Source organism: Nilaparvata lugens, chromosome Y (genome assembly GCF_014356525.2).
Source record: "Nilaparvata lugens isolate BPH chromosome Y, ASM1435652v1, whole genome shotgun sequence".
NCBI classification, from domain to species: Eukaryota; Metazoa; Arthropoda; class Insecta; order Hemiptera; family Delphacidae; genus Nilaparvata; species Nilaparvata lugens.
In genome coordinates, this window is record NC_052519.1 from 2,931,765 (window position 1) to 2,950,570 (window position 18,806).

The window sequence follows — 18,806 nt, forward strand, 5'->3', positions numbered from 1 at the left end:
TTAAATAAAATTTCACAGCTTCGCTGATTCCTTGTTGATTTTATCGATTCGATTATCTTCTGTGTTATCGAGTCAATATCACACGTAAGATTAGCAACAGCAATCCCACCACTACCTGTATCAATTCGACCGAATCAATGTAGAGTCATCGTAACACTAAACAATTAATTTTGCTTCTTTTAGCTCTTCAATTATAGACGCGATCTCAATATCATGCCCGCTGTTGCCAGTAGCTTTTGAGGAATAGAGTAAATTTAATCTTTCCACTAATTCGTCAAAATTATCAAAGTATTGATAAATTCTATCATGAGAATTATTTTTTGCAAATTTCAATAAACCCCACCCCTTCTTTTTACTAATTTTTTTACTGGGAAATAACTTTTGAATCATTTGCGATTTAATTCCCTGATTTCATTTAACATAGCCTCTTCGATCTAAATGTATGCCAGTAAGTGTTAAGATTTTTTTATACTTATCCAGATCTCTCTGATTATAAAGATTTGAGTTTGGTCTCGCACTGAATAATAACTCAAGTAGACCATGTGTTAAACGAAATCTTTCATTATTAATATCTATATAACCGTTATCGAATATTACTTGCTGATTTCCAATATAATACACGTCATCTTTAGAATTATATGAAATTCCATAACTGATTGAATTATTCAATTTTTCCGCATGAAACGTTTTTAGATATTGTGACAGCACATCATCGTTTCTGCTAGAACCAAGTAAACTGTTTTCAAATTTAGTCGAGCTTAAAAAATTGTCTGTTGAACTCTCATAACTCTGTTCATCCCCCTCCTCATTATCATCAATTTCCATACTCTCCTCTTTTACTTCTTCCTTTTTTGGTTTATACCAGAGTGTGAGAATTTGTTTTTTCCCAGTTCAATTATGGGCTCTATCAACGGCGAGAGCGTTTTCCTATTGTATTCCTCCGATCGTTTTTCAAAATTGACTAAGCTTTTATGCTTCTCTCTAATTACTTTTCTCAATTTCTTAATCTTTTCGATTAAACCAACGTTCTTTCTATTCAGTTTTCTGCTGCTGTATGACAACATGACTGCACAAAGAATTAATCTCTACTGAACGGTAAGAAACGTATCAAGCGAATCTCGGTATTTGCCGCTATTAATTCCACACTCGCTCATAATAGTTACAAAATTATGAGGTTCACGATTCCAAACTTTATGACAAAGTTTAACGAAATCTTTATAAGAAATATCTCCTCCAACATGATCTCTGTGAATTAATTTCAGACTCAATAAATCTACCTTGAAGATTATAATCATATTTGCATTGTCCCTAGTGAAATGTTTCTGTGTAGCTCCATAACTCTGAATTAAATATGCAGTGTCAATATTACGATGTCGTCCCATGGTAAAATATTCTCTTATTTGAGGTACGTGATTAAGTTGGAAGTCGTCGAATATGACAAGAGAAAATTGTTGAATTTTGTTCGGGTGAGGTATAGATTCCGAATTGCTGTTTATATGAAATTCAATACCCTTCATTTTTGAAAAGACTTTTCTCAAAAACAAGTACTTATCTTGATACTCACTCTTCGTGTGCAAGTATATAGTTTTTAATCTCAAGCCATTCTTTGAAAAAATTAAATTAAAAAGCAAATTGGTCTTGCCACAGCCTGAAGAGCCTATTATAAGGATCCTTGCATTATGTGGTAACAACTTACCATTTTTACACCATGTTGGCATTTCTTCCTCTCTTATAACATTGTCGAAATTTACTATCGGAATCATGCACGTGTACAGCATGTGATCTGATAAGGAACTGATAAGTTATCAGAGAGGAGGGTGAGTCACCACATGGCTAGACAGACGCTCGCTCGCTCCCTCCCACTGATAGAAGTTTCTCACTTCAACTGGACCTCTCTTTCCCGCACCCTCTTCACGAGAATGCATCTGTTGCTTGAGCCTTAGAAAATTACGAAACTTCAGATTGAAATGAGAACCAATGTTTGATAATAATACTTCTATTATATTTTCAACGAATGTACATCATGATATTTACACTGAATGGAATGTATTTACAATAGATTATTTACAATAAATGTACATGATATTTACAATAGATTACAAAAGATTATTTTTCATCTAATAGTTGATCTTTACTAATATAACTAGGCGTTGAAAACCCAATCCATTTCACTAACAATCCTTTTTTATCACGTTTTAATATTTTTTCAATCAAATACACTTGTCTCTCCGATTCGTTTAATTGTTTTTTTAATTTCTTCTGCATAAAACCTACCACTAATTACTTCTCCGTTTAGATCTCGCAAGCTATACATTACAGGTTGAGAAGGAAATATAGAATGAATTACAAAATACTCTGCGCTCCAGTTTATGTTATAAGATTTATTGAAAAGAACCCTTTTCTTTGAGATTCGTACAACATCTCCTAGCTTAAATTTCGGTTTTGAATTTTTCAATTTATATCGTCTATTGAATGCAGAATTCAAAGACATTAAAACATGATTACAATCTTTTTTCCCCACATCTTTAGGTTTCATTCTAATTGAAGTGTGCATTGTTGCATTATAATCGCAAACCAAACTGTCTAGTTGCGATATCCAGTTTTTGGTTCCATGTTCAGTTAAATATCTATAAATTTTTGCTTTAATTGTTCTATTAAACCTTTCAACTATGGAGGCTTTCTTATTGGTAAAAACATGATAATGTTTAATACTATATCTATCTAATAACGCTTTAACTTTTGAATTAAAGAATTCTGTTCCCTGATCTGTTTGGAACAGCTTAACTCCCTTATTTTTAGAAATAATTGGCTCGAGAGCGTTAAATACAGATTGGCTTGCCTTGTCTTTTAATGGTACACAATATGCAAATTTTGAAAAACAATTAATAACAGCTAAGATATATTTATAACCCTTATTAAAACTTGATAAACTTGTCATCTCAATGAGATCGGCTTGAAGCAAGTCTTTTTCACTTTTCAACTCATATTTGCGAGTGGGATAGTTCACATGCGGCACGCTATGAAGCTCTAAAGCTAGCTTAGATCTAATAATATTCATGATATTTACAACAGTCAAATCAGTGGTGTTGGATGATTGTCACGGGACATACTGAGCAATCAGTTCACAGTTGGCACTCTATAATGTCCAAATGGGAGAGTATCAACACCATTCTCAGCAATGTACCTCTTATCAGAAGACTTCCTTACTACTGTTCAATCAATTTTATATGTGTACATACTTAATCAGACTAAACCGGCTTCATATATTATTCTAACTTACACATAGCTTTACAACTAGAGTAGCTTGGTTTAATTCAATAAATCAACATAGAATGAGAAACATTATACAGCATTTATTTTTTGATAATTCTTTACATAATTCAAGTATATAGTTTACATTCATTAAATATGACATGCAATAATCAAAAATTTGTACAATATCGTCTTTATTTTTCAAACTTTTGTCAATAGTTATAATAATTTTGCATTTATTCGTAACTTACAACTAATACATTTATTCCTTAAACCTCTACAAGTATTACAATTAATTTTCACATTCAAAGCTTTTAGTATTTAATAGTTTTATTCTCTCCTCAATTAACGAGTTCATCATAATTTCTGTAAAAAAGTTAAAGTTATAGTTTGTACAACAATGCTGATTCGCCACACATTTTCATAATTTCAAATGTAAATCTTACACTATCAATGTTTTTATCTGTTAACCTATCATCAATGAAATAATGCATTTGAATATTCAACCAACCTAATGAATTACAATAGCAAAATTCAGGAGTTTCCTTTAATTCACATCTTCGATGTCTATCAACTATATTCTTATTTATAATATAACATACGCTTATATGTTCTGACTTCTGTTCTTCACTTTTACCAGGTTTTATAAATGTTAAATATTCCTCAAACGTTAGTCCTTCTTTTCCGAAATTATTCAATTCTAATATTGTTTTCTCAATAAGTTCGAAATAACAACATCTATATTTTTCATCGATTTTATTTGAAAAATAGTTCTTATCAAATGAAATTGAATCCATCTCCAATCTGAAATTAAACATAATATGCTATCAATCTTGTTCTAGCCCACTCTCATCTGAACAAATAAATAAAAAAATTCAGATAAGTTCATTTAATTGTTCTTTTGTTAAATGTTTATTTTTTTCTGTTATACATTTTTTAATTTTATCGATAGACTCTTTAAGATGTGCACACTCACATCTCCATGAATCGGGGCAATCTTTTCCCTGTAAGCATCATATGATGTACCGTATAAATCACAAACTGAAATATGATTATAGTTATCACTATGCCAAACTCCTAATTTTTCATAGTCTCTCACAAATGTTAGATATTTCATATTCGTCCATCCTTTTTCTGCTAACTGGTCCAATAATTGCTGATGCATCTCCAATAGTTCAGTTAGTTCACAACGATAACTTTGTATTCTCGCCATTTTTTCTAAAGAAACAGAATCATATTTACGTAATTCATTAAAATGCCTATTTATAATATATACTGAGCTTATATATTCATCAAATGATTTCCGTTCGACAGCTCATATCTGAAAACATATTAAACTATAAGTTGGAATGATCAGCGTATATAATCAATTGTTAAATATTTACTTAGTTAGTAATTGACTCTTATCTATCCAAGACAGTTCACTAAAACCGAGACGCTTTACGAGATAATGCTTTCCAACTTTCTTTAATATTCAAGATAAACTTGCATTTCATCTAAAGCTAACTCTGATTTCTTTAATTCTTGTTCATAAAATTTGTCAGCATCCAAATCTTGTTTCAATAATTCTGTATGAGGTCATTTCTCAACTATCTTACTATAAATACCACTGCATTGATCTGCATTCGTTCAGTTTGATAGTGTCAACGGTGGAGTAAACATGGATACTTCTAAGGTGTTTAATGTGCATATGCTCTGTGGTAATAAAATCAAGCCTACCAATGAGCGGTTTGGTTTGTGGCTTCTATCAGAAAACTTGTGTGATAACAACCTTGTGACAGACATTGGAAATATTGATTACACTGCTGGAGAAGAACTGTTAGTGCAGGTTGACTCAAATCTTATGCCTATAACAGAACCTTTTTGTGACAATATAATGCTTGTGAAAATCTGTGCTTTGGATGATTGTGAGCCAATGGATAAGAGACGCTTCGTTCTAAAAAAGGATATATGTGGTGCATTCAACTTATATTTAAGAGGCAAATTCTCTAATATGGTGTTAGCTAAACATGGAGTCAAAGCAAAGCTGGCTTACCTATTGGACAGTGGAAGTGATATGTCTCAAAAGATTCTACAAGTGCTTGCTAAAGATGATTACAACGAGGTGAAACAAAAATACCAGGAACCAGTGGGGATACCTTACAAAGTGGAGCTTGCAGATGTCCCAATTGCTACATTGATAGAAGAACTACCGAGATTATTGGAGCAGCTGAGGAAGGTGCACTTCTATCTACTAGACTTGCGCATAACACAGGACTTTGCTGGAATATTCAACAAGAATGGAATGTGTGACTTTCTAACTACAAATCATTGTTTCTGCTTTCAAGGAGAATATAAAGAAGACTATAATGTGATAGTAGATAACAATAAAACTGTTGGGATTGATTGCTTGACTTGGGTTAATAGTAATGTGAGGGTAAAAATTTATAATAAGTTTGTATGCCAAATCACAAGCCCTGGTGTAAATAAGCAGTTAGGTAACCATATTGTAGACTTTATTGCCTGTCCAGATACAAGATTACGGGAAACCTTTACCTCTGATGCAGCTAAAATGCATGGTATTACACGTTTGGAAGCTACAATCTATAACTATAGTTTAACAAATAGAGACAATAGCAAAATCTTTGACCCTATTCAAGATAGCTTGTCACTCTTGAATGATAGTAGAAATTATTTCCAAAATGCTCCAATTTATTCTGTGTCCTTGGCTAAAATGTGGAGAAAACTGACAGATAATTTAAAAAATAGTTGTTGTTTGGTCTATAATGATCTTCTACAGTATGTTTACTGGGGTAATAGCAATACCAAGAAATTGACTGGTGTACAAGTAAAGCTGCCCACTGACCCACAACATAGAAATAAAATAATTTCTTATGTTATTTCTGCATTCAGTTTCAATTTACTACCTATAAATTATGTAGAAATATTTGAGGATCCATCAAACAAGAATAATATCAGTTTCTCACAAAAGTGTTATATTAAGAGTGGTGAGATATATTTCTCCAAGTCAACCACAGTTTTCTCTACCATATCCAAAGTTGTTGAGCTAGATGAGTTGGGCCTTGTAGCAACAGGTAACTTGATACCACAAGTCTTAAGAAAACGAGCAAACATAACTTGTAAGCTTCTCCCATACCCTGTTAAAGAGATACAGCCCACGTCTCCTATCACAGTGCTATCAGACAAAAAGCGTAAGCTAGAACTGGATGAAATTGATCTAAAACAGAGGAAAACTGAGTTTTTTGAAACCACACAGTCATTTAGGGCACAGCATAAGCAGATAGAAGAATTTGAGGAAGAAATAGAAAATTTGAGAGAGGAACTTGAGCCATATTTCCATTCACATTGGCGAAATTTTGATCTAAGTGGAGTGTACAATGTGACTGCATTTACTGTAAATAATAAAGGAAAATTTGCATATGTAGGTGTTTTAGGAGAAAAGGAAGGTTCGAAAAATGTTTACTTTGTAAAGGGGTGCCATAAAAATGTTTTTATTAATGCATACAATGCAAGAGAAGACCTTAAGAAAGAGGGTTATTTTGTAATCCCTTACACTGACAAAAAAGAAATTATTTGTCTACCAAGGGAAGAGAAAATTTGTGTAATTACAGTCAATGGTATGACAAGCTATAATGGTCATACATTTCCTAGAATAGAATCACTTAAGTTTCTGTCAGATGTATGGAAAAACTTGGAAGACACTCCCTTCACACAAAAAGAAGTGGAGCAGTATAATAACATCACAATGCTGGAAATAAAAGGGAAAGTAAAAGTAGGACAGTGTAAAAGATTGGAAGAGTTACCACAAGGTATAGAGTTAGTCATTATTGCAATAAAAGAAGTGTACAATAGAAACAATACTCGCTATATTCTGCAGTTTGAAAATCTGGAAGAATTGTATGTCTCAAACTATTGGTTAGAGGAGGAATTTGAGAGCTCTAACATTGATTTGAATTATAAAATTAGAATCAAGCTAGATGTTTTTAAATATACACCCAGTAGGAATAAGGAAAGAGTTACTTTCTGTATTTGATTTGTCCATAGATATGGTTTGATGTATGTATAATAATTTAAAAATAAAGAAAATTATTGTGACATTGACTGTTGACATTTACCTCTCACCCCTTCTCCTCATTCCTATCTCATTTTTTCTTTCCTGCTAAACGAGTGGAGGACAGAGGAGGAGAACAAAGGACAATTTTTGTCCTCAGAGAAGAGGAAAATTGTCCTCAGAGGAGAGTTTTTGTTCTCGGAGAAGAGGAAAATTGTCCTCGGAGGAGAGTTTTTGTCCTCGGAGAAGAGGAAAATTGTCCTTGGAGGAGAGTTTTTGTCCTTGGAGGGGAGGATTTTTGTCCTCGAAGGATAAAATTAAAGTAAAAATGAACTTACATGTGTTGATTTCACGAAATGACAGCTATCTCCTCGGGTATGCTTGTCTCAGGTATGTTTCCCTCACGAGAGCTCAACTGGTTATGAGGTTCGGAACTCGAGTTGAGAGGCGAGAAAATGCTGTGAAAACAATGAAATGAACTGAAATCATTCGAGAATGCTATTCCTCTATCTTGAAATGGTGTGAAATATTTAATAATATTAGAAATCAATCAAGAATGCTATTCCTCTATGTTGAAATGCTGAGAAAACAATGAAATATTTAATAACTGAACTGAAATCATTCGAGAATGCTATTCCTCTATCTTGAAATGGTGTGAAATATTTAATAATATTAGAAATCAATCGAGAATGCTATTCCTCTATGTTGTGAAATATTTAATAATATTAGAAATATGTTTGAGTGAGTTGACATGGGGGATTTCAGCTTCTAGCAGGTGTTTTCACCCTCTCATGCTGAGTTCTAGACGAGATTTTTTTTTTTCGTCTTCTAACACATGGATTCTATTTGAAAAATGATCGAGTGTCTTATAGGAGAGAGAATACTTACAAACTGATAAAGATGCGGGAGCACGTGTTGTTGGGGAGAAATTCGAATTTTTTTCGCCTTGTAGCACGCTCGCGCTCGCACGAGCCTGGAACAGAGAGAGAAACGTATGCTATATAAACAGAAGCGATGAGAGGGAAATTATCATTTACATCTGAGCCACCTTCACGATGACTTCACAATCAACATCTTCTCCATCATACATCCTGCCGGATAGCCCGCTGCAGCGCGTGCTCAACTATTGGCAGCAGCAGCAGAAAGCTCGCAGCTCGACTACCACCTCTGCTGCCACGGCTGCCGCCTCCGCTGCCTCCCCCGCCTCCTCCTCCGCCTCACCCCTGAAGAGACAGGGAATCTTCGTACAACGAGAGAGGGGTGAGGAGATCGTGATTCTGGACAGTCCTCTCCCACAATCTACAGCGCCTACCTGGGCACCGCGGCGAGCGGTGCTGACAACGCTGAGCAACAACATCAAGCAGAAGCAGGGGAAGAGGAGGCTAGTTTTCAAGGAAGAGCACGTGCTCACTCAATCAAAGGTTAGTTTCAACAAATATTATTATTATTGTATTAACATGTAATGTGCACAAAATCTTTATAAAATGTGAATTTTTAAAACTAATTTCCAATGGATAAAATCTTTTGTGTGCATTACAAGTCATTACTGATTCTTATACTGTGAGCGAAGACTGAGCTTGACTTCTAATTGTGCTATCAAAACAATCCGAACACAGATAAATTTTCATGATGGTTGCATTGAAATTTGGATAAAAATTCAAAATAAACATGTTTTAGTAATTTCGATAACAAATTCGAATATGTTGCATGAAACAATTCAATTATCTACCAATTTGAATTGAGTTCAAGTAATCGGAGAATTTCCGAGTTATTACTTATATATATATATTACTTAGTATATCAAATTACTGATTCGAATAATGCATAAACTGTTATAATATTCCGTGTGAAACAAAATTATTGTTGATAAAAATGAGCATGTAATGAACTGAAATATTGATTCGAATAATACATTGTTATTTGAATTATGAAAAATGCGTTCACATGCATAAACTGTTTATAATATTTCGTGTGAAACAAAATTATTGTTGATAAAAATGAGCATGTAATGAACTGAAATATTGATTCGAATAATACATTGTTATTTGAATTATGAAAAAATGCGTTCACATGCTTAAACTGTTTATAATATTTCGTGTGAAACAAAATTATTGTTGATAAAAATGAGCATGTAATGAACTGAAATATTGATTCAAATAATACATTGTTATTTGAATTATGAAAAATGCGTTCACATGCATAAACTGTTTATAATATTTCGTGTGAAACAAAATTATTGTTGATAAAAATGAGCATGTAATGAACTGAAATATTGATTCGAATAATACATTGTTATTTGAATTATGAAAAATGCGTTCACATGCATAAACTGTTTATAATATTCCGTGTGAAACAAAATTATTGTTGATAAAAATGAGCATGTAATGAACAGAAATATTCTTTGAGTCAATTATCTAGCAATTTGAATTGAGTTCAAGTAATCGGAGAATTTCAGAGTTATTACTTACTTTCAGTTTTGAATAGTGAATCTGTTGAGCAAGTTCTCCCTCTCTCATATGATTTGATGATGAAAAATCTGAAACAAATAAGAGTCTAATGAAATATTTTTTCAACAGAAACGTGTGCCGGAAGAGAACTCATCCATGCTGCCGCTGATGGAGGAGGTGCGATGAAGGGAGGAGGAGGAGGAGGAGGAAGTGGAGAACGAGATGGAATCAGAAAGCTTCCTGAAATTATTAAATAGTCGGGTCGAGAAACCGTGGACGCCTCTGCGTGAGCTGGAAGAGGGGTTACCTTACCCAATATGCGACGTGAGAGAGGCGTGCAACCAGAACGGTCGCCGAATTGTGGTCAAAATCCGGGTGCCTGGACTAAGAACAACTGATGTTTATTTGCCAGAAAGATTCGCCCGGATTTTGAGCGAAAAAGACATTCAAAATTTCAAATTGAAGTGTAAAACATTATGTCTGTTTGTAAAGCATGTTAATGCTTTTATGACAGACATAAAAATTGTTAAATGCTAATTTTAACAATTTTTATGTCGCTAAGCACCCCGCATTAACATGCTTTACATGATATTATTATGTATGTGTGAATAGATAAATAAAATGTGTGCATATTTGATAAAAAATTGTTTTCAATTCTTACCTGTTGTTGTTGTTGATAAGTTCGTTATGAATAGTAGAAACACGCAGAAGAAGAAATGCTGCTTCACCTGCTCTGTTGTGAATGATATTTGAATAAGGTTACTGAGTCTTTTATAGTTTGTTGTGAGCATGCTCAGTAGTCTTTACCGCTACACACACACATACACACACACACACACACACACACACACACACACACACACACACACACACAGCCGTACAGGCAAGCGGTGCTGGCTTCTCGCTCGCTCCCTCCTACATTAGCACGTGTTCCTGCAGATGTGGGTGGGCGTGCAATGCCAGCATCATTTCCCCCCTTTTCAAATCGCATTCACCTTTCAGATTTGAAATAATATTCTTATCATTCAAGCAATGTTATAAGCACATAGCAATCTGATACATGGTGTGAATTCATTTCCAACTCGATTGAAAATTAAACCAATTCAATTCAATTCAAGTTGATGTATTGATTAATTAACCTCAGTTAATGTTCAACCATTGAGTTGAAAGGTAATGAAAAATGGTATGTAGGAGAAAAAAGCAGAGTTCGAGTAAACGGGGTAGAGGAATCTTGAGTTCAGCGGCAAGAGTTTTTAAAGGTGTGTCAGGTTTGGCAGGTAATGTGACATCAACTATTTTAAATAAGGTAATTGATAACCTGGGAGAAGAATATCATATTCCGGGATACGAGTATTGCGGACTGGGCACAAAGGTTAATGAAAGGTTAAAGAGGGGTGATCAAGGTATAAATTCATTAGATAGAGCTTGCAAGATACATGATATAGCCTATACTCGAAATAGTGATACTCGAAAATAATAAAACTCGAGCGGTAGCTGACAGAGCTCTAGCAAACGCTGCATGGGACATTTTCAAAAATCCTCAAACACCCCTTGCCGAGAAAGCACTTAGCTATCTTGTTACAAACGTCATGAAAGCTAAAGCGGCGTTTGGTGGGTCCTTGAGAAAGAAGAAGAAGAAGAAGAATGAGAGGAGAAGTTATAGTAACGATATTAGACGCAAAGCTATAGCTCAGTTGAAAAAGCATATTGCAGGAAAAGGATATTTTTTGAAGCCTTTTCCTAGTATTAGTGGAGGGAGAGTTCCACCCCTACCACCATCATCATATGGAGTGAGTTTATTCCCTCAAGTTAAGAAACGTAGAACAACAAAGAAGAGTAGGAAGAAGACAAAGAAGAAGAAGGCATGAATATTGAAGGAGAATTGAGTAATTATGATTTGATTGATTGGTCGAAATTATTACAGATTCAGCTAAGAGGAATATATATGCTAGATGCATTACCCAAAAAAATTCTAAAAAACGAGAATGCCATTGTGAATTTAGCAAGGGAAAGCGAGGATGGGACACATTGGGTAGCATATAAGAAAGTTGGCTCTAATGTTTGGTATTTTGATCCAATTGGAAATTTACAACCTCCATACGAATTGGACAAATATTGGAAAAAAGAAAATGGAGTAAATATATTTTATAATGTGGAGCATATGCAACCATTAAATAGCGATTTTTGTGGTCATCTTACATTATTGTTTCTTGCAAATCAGTTGTAATTAAGTGTTTGTGATGAACACACAAGATGGTAGTTATTACATTACGATCTAACATGAGTAACCTCTATGAACATTTACAAGAAATTATAGAATTGGATAAAAATCGTGAATGGGAAATTGGATTGATTAATTTTTCTAGTTACAATAGTATTGCAAACATTAGCAAAGGAACAAATTCCAGCTTCAAATATGGTGATAGATTAATCGAGTTGGATACTGGTGCATATGAAGTTGAGGATATTATAAAATCTTTAAAGAATAAATTGAATATTGATGGGAAGAAGAATAAACTTATTATACGTGCAAACGCAAATACTATGAAGATTGAAATTCATTCTGATAAACCCATTGATTTAACACGTTCTGATTCGATTGCTAAGATACTTGGTTTTGATAATGTTGTTTTGCAGGCAAATAAATGGCATTATTCCAAACATTTGGTTAACATAACAAGACCAGAACGGATCATTTATTGATTTCTGTGGAGATACAATTACAATTAGGTTGCACATACGTGAAAAGTAATGGGTTATCTTATTTTCAACCCACGTTCGAATACGTGCATGCACAATCAAGTTATTAGAGAAAGGAACGCAATAGCGTCAACACCTAAAAACAAACGTGCTTTGTCGGCTAAAAGCGCGAGAATATTAGAAAAGTTGGGTTTTATAGTTGATTGGCAAAATGATAGGAGGGGGAGCGGCAGCAATTAGTGAAATTCTGGATGTGGAGACAGACCTTCAGTTTTATAATGATATTACTAAATTCCAATTTCACACTCATACAGTTTATTCGGGACAGGAAATAAAAAACTCTGACGAGGCACGTATTGGCATAAATTCTTTAGATGTCTATTCTTTACCTTGTAAATCATTCATATTGATTGAGGGAACAGTTAACTGTACAAAACCGGGAACAGAGCCGAGCGATGCACCAGTTGCAGCAGACTATAAATTAAGCAGTAACGTAATCGGCAACCTTTTTGACGAAATACGATATGAATTAGCAGGTCAGCAAATTTCTAAATCAAGATTGATTGGATTAACATCCACAATTAAAGCTATTCTAGTGAAGAATACTCTCGATAAAAACACATATCACTTGGCTGGTTTTGACAGAGCAGGATATGAGCTAACGGATAATAAATTCACTTTCTGTGTACCGCTGAAATTAATCCTCCCATTTTTTGAAGATTTTCAAAGAATAATTTTAAATTTGAAACAGGAACTCGTCTTATTGAGGTCACCGACAGATCTAAATTGTGTTGAGTCTACAAGTGGAACAAGCGTTAGTGTGAAAATTACAAAACTACAATGGAGAATGCCCTACATAACTTTAGAAGATCATGTAAGACTGAAATTTTTGAGACTGCTCGATGCTGACACTCCACTGAGATTAGGTTTCCGGCATTGGGAAATTTGTGAATTACCAAATTTGCAAAATTCACTTAACCATTCTTGGGCAGTTCGTACCACATCGAGTTTTGATAGTCCAAAATACGTTATAATTGCATTTCAAACTGATCGTAAGAATAAAATTAAAAAATCAATATCTAATTTCGATAGCTGTGGTATTTACAATGTTAAAGTATATTTGAACAGCGAGTATTATCCATATGAAAATCTGCTAGGTAAGAAGGAGGTATTATACCGCATGTTCCTGGATTTCACGCCCTCGTATTATGATGATTCAATCAATAGCGAACTCGGAACAGAAATTGACTTTAAAACGTTTTGTGAATCAACACCGCTGATTGTTGTAGATTGTTCACACCAACCAAGTCATTTGAAATCATCGACAGATGTTCGTATTGAAATGGAATTTAATAGTGCAGTACCTGCAAATACTTCCGCGTATTGCGTTTTAATTAGCGATCGTGTGATGGAGTACACACCTCTCACGAGCATGGTGAAAGAAGTTCAGTAATTTTATTGATAGAGCGCACCGGCTATATAAGGTGTGCATTCTGCTCAATTTAGTTCATTATCAGTTTCACCTTTGAACAGACAACATGTCCTATTCTTTGTGTTCTGATATTTTGGACAAGCCACAAACTACCAGTATTCAGTGCGATCTTGATAGTTTCTATTATGAAGCAAGGTGCAGTACACCGAAGCCGCTGCAGGTGGAGGAGGAGGAGAAACGAGAAGAGAAAGACGAAGGATTCGAGGAGCCCGCCAAAGATAAAGAAGTGGACAAGGAAGCGAGTGCAAAAATTGCTACGGTTGATCTTCACTGGTTTAAACAAGATTGTAATCAAATTATTGTGAAAGAACTTGCCATAATTGATCAGTTTAATAATTATATTGTGTTACATTTCAAATCACCATTTGCAAAGACAGAATTGAGTGCAAAATTGTATAACGATGTAACATGGTTAGAATGTCACTATCATAAAATAAAATGGGAAGATGGAGATTTAGAATACAGTTAGTCATTAATACGTGATTACCTTGCAGGTTATGAGAAAATTTTCACAAAAGGAACTGAGAAAGCAAAGTTTTTAAGAAGATTGCATAGCAACGTTCAATGTATACCAGAGGATTTTCCAAAACCTGATTTCAGCTTTTTCACTAGTTCATGGTGTTATGCTGTGTGTAACATTCATAAAAATAGACCACATTCTCGCTGTGCTTTATTCTCTGCCCAACATTATAATTCTTTGTTGTTTAAAAATATGTATCAAACAAATAATTTCTTGTGCGAAAACAATCGAATGCAAAGTATGAAAATGGCTCCGTTGTACACGAATTAGTAGGGTATTTGTGCCGATTGAGCATCAATTTAACACCAAGGTCAAGTTCAAGGTCGAATTCAAGGTCAAGGTCAAGGTTGAGAGATGTTATCTCAACCACCATCCCGCCCCGACTGAATTCTCTGTTGGAATGAGCCCTGTATTTATAGACCAGGGAGGAGATGTTTACAGCAAGAATTTCTATTAAACACTGAGGAAAATATTTTTATTATGGGGGCGTGGCCTAATTCAATTCCCTCCCCCACACCCCTAAAAGGTGTGGCCTAATTAAATTTCCCCCCCCCCTTCCTAAGATGTGTGGCCTAATACCATTATTATTTCCCACTAGGTATACAACCAAAAGTCAAATTCAAGTCAAATTCAAGGTCAAATTCAAGGTCAAGGTCAAGGTCAATGATGATCCCCACTTGTATGAAAATGTGAACCTAGTTTTTTTATTACAAAAATAACGAAGAACCTGTTGATGTTATAAAAAAATACAGGAATAACTTTTTTTAGTAAATTTAATAACAAATCAATAAACATATCATTTATCAAGATATAATGAATATTAAGTGAGATATGACATCTTTAGTGATTGGAGATCTCAGATTTCTTCAAGCAGAGATCGGAGATTGGAGATTAACAAAGATTTGATACTGTATGAATGAGTCAATAAATAGATGAATAAATAAATATATACATGTTGAAAAAATGTACTTAATAAAAATGATCAAGAAGAAAATACCATTGTTGAAGAAAATAAATGGAAGAAGGTTGTGTCTGGATCTGGAATAATCGGATCTATATTGAACAAAGCAATTGACTTACTACCTGTTAAACTTCATATCCCTGGCTACAATTTTTGTGGCCCTGGCACAAAACTTGAAAAAAGATTGAAGAGAGGTGATAAAGGAATAAATAAACTTGATGATGCATGCCGGGAACATGATATAGCTTATAGCAATCCTAATCAGAATAGAACAGAAGCTGATAAGAAACTAGCTGCCCTGGCTTGGGAAAGAGTCAAATCACCTGATGCTAGCCTTGGAGAGCGCTCATCAGCATACTTGGTAACAAACTTATTGAATGCCAAGACTAAATTTGGTGGTGGGTTGTTTCTGAGACCCTACAAAGGGTGTGGGTTGTTTCTGAAACCCTACAAAGGGTGTGGGTTGCAAAAGAATAAGAATAAAACAATAAAGAAGAAGGTGAATCAGAAGAGGATACAAGAGACATTGAGGAAAATTCTAAAAAAAAAACACCATTCACAAACATTGAAATAATAGATTATGCAAGAAAGCTTGAATTACCACTACGAGGTGTCTACATGAGAGATAGTCTACCAGAAATACCACTCAAAGATCTAGAAATTGGTGTAATCAATTTGGATGATGAAAGCAGTACAGGAAGTCATTGGACATGTTATATTAAATGTAACAATACATGTGACTATTTCGATAGTTTTGGAAATTTGAGTCCTCCACTTGAATTTATGGCTTATATGAAAGATATAAAAATACATTACAACTATAAGAAGTATCAAGAAATCGATGACAATTCAATAGTATGTGGTCATTTATGTTTATTGTGGTTGTATAAAAAATATGTTCTCATTAACAGCAAATCAAAATCCACTGGTAAGTGATATTTTCCCACCAGTACAACTGGAAACATCTAGCAAATATGAAGTAGCCCTAATAGATCTATATACATACAATACAATTCCAAATATTGAAAACAATATCAATGATAAGTTTAGCTATAATGGAAAACAAGTGAAAATACCAGTAGGGTCATATGAATTGGATGATATAGTAGATTATATACGAAATAAATTATCTCTTACAAGTGGTCAACTGAAAATCAAAGCTAATAATAATACACTACAGTGTGAGTTATATGCAGATAGAGAAATTGATATCAGTATGAAAGATAGTGTTGCTCCAATTCTTGGATTCCAACACATGAAGCTAGAAGCTAATAAATGGCACATATCTACAAAACCAGTTCACATTATGCGTGTGAATAGCATCAGAGTAGAATGTAATATTGCAAAAGGATCTTATGATAATGGTAGTGAAGGTCACATACTGTATGAGTTCTATACAACTGTACCACCAGGTTTCAAAATAATTGTATCTCCAAAAACTGTAGTGTACCTACCAATCAATACAAACCGAATAGATCACATTCGTGTAAAACTAATAGATCAAAATAATGAATTGATCAATTTCCGAGGAGAAACTATAACTGTTCGTTTACATGTAAGAAAATCACCAACTATATAAAAATAATGTTGATATTCTCAAGTAGTGGAAATAATAATAATACAATGATAAATCAACATAAACTCACACCCAAAAATGTTGAACTATTACAAAGATTAGGATTTATTGTATATAATAAAAATAAGAATAGAAATAATTATAATGTCTCATCCAAAAGATATGAATACTATTGATACAATATTCAATGTCTCAGAAAAACCAAACTTTGATGAGAGTATAACAAAGTTTGAATATCATACACACACTCCTTATGCATCTCAAACATTCAACCACAATGATGAAATACGTATAAATTTGAATCAACAAGATGTCTATACACTACCCAGTAAAAGTTTCCTTCTAATTGAAGGACAAGTTGAGGTTAAGAAAGCAGATGATACTAAAACTGAAAATTATTCACTAATTAATAATGGAGTAGCTTATTTATTTGATGAAATCAGATATGAACTTGGTGGTGTGGAAGTTGATCGTACACGTAATCTTGGTATTACAACTACAATGAAAAATCTTCTAAGTGAAACAGCACTCAATACAAAAGTGTGGGAGAATGCAGGATGGAAATTGGATGGATGGAATAAAATTGACAAATTCAGTTTTTGTATACCTTTGGAGATGTGGTTGGGTGTAATGGAAGACTACAAGAAAGTTATATTGAATGTTCGTCAGGAAATTATTCTATTAAGATCTTCAACAGATGCAGATGCAGTGACTACCACTGATGGAGCTACAGTTAAAATTAATATTACAAAGATACAATGGAAAGTACCCTATATACATGTTTCTGACCACATTCGGCTTGATTTGTTGAACCTATCACATACAGATAAACCAATTAATTTACCTTTTAGATCATGGCAGATACATGAGTATCCAACACTTCCTCAAACTACTACTCATCAATGGACAGTTAAAACAGCTTCACAAATGGAGAAGCCTAGATTTATTATTCTAGGCTTTCAAACTGATAAGAAAAATAAACTGAGTGCAAACAAGTCATGTTTTGATCTATGTAAACTACACAATGTTCGTCTCTATTTGAATGCACAATACTTCCCCTATGACAATATAATGGGAAGCAAACACTTGCTCTATCATATGTTTAGTAGCTTCCCACATGCTTACTATCCACATAATAACAGTAACAATCTTACTTCAATATCATATAATACATTCATTGAAAAGGCTGCACTAATAGTAATAGATTGCAGTCGTCAAAATGAATTGTTGAAATCTGGTGCACTAGATGTTAAACTTACATTTGAAACTAATGAAAATATACCTGATAAAACCTCTGCCTACTGTCTAATTCTTTATGATAATGTGTATGAATACACACCATTGAGTGGTATGGTTAGGAAAGTAATGTAGAAGATTACAATAATTATAAAACCTTATAATTGAGAATTAATTACAGCATCAAAGTGGAAAATTTGTCATAAAAATTAATAGAGAGAATAATTAATTTTAAGCCTCTACAAGGTTTTAATATTATAACTGAAGAAATACAGGAATAATTGATAATTCTAAATATTTTTTTTACAAATACACACCTACCTACCTACCTACCACCTACCTACCTACCACCTACCTACCTACCAACCTACCTACTACCTACCTACCTACTACCTACCTACCTACCTACCTACCTAGCTAGATAGTGATCTCACCCTTTTGGTAGCAGCATGCTCATCATCACACCTCCTTTTACTGTTCTGAATATCTTTATGTCCCCAAGCCAATGTATTTATACAATCATTTCTTATGAATCTTTTATCATCATAGGGCCTAAGAGCAACCTTCTCCT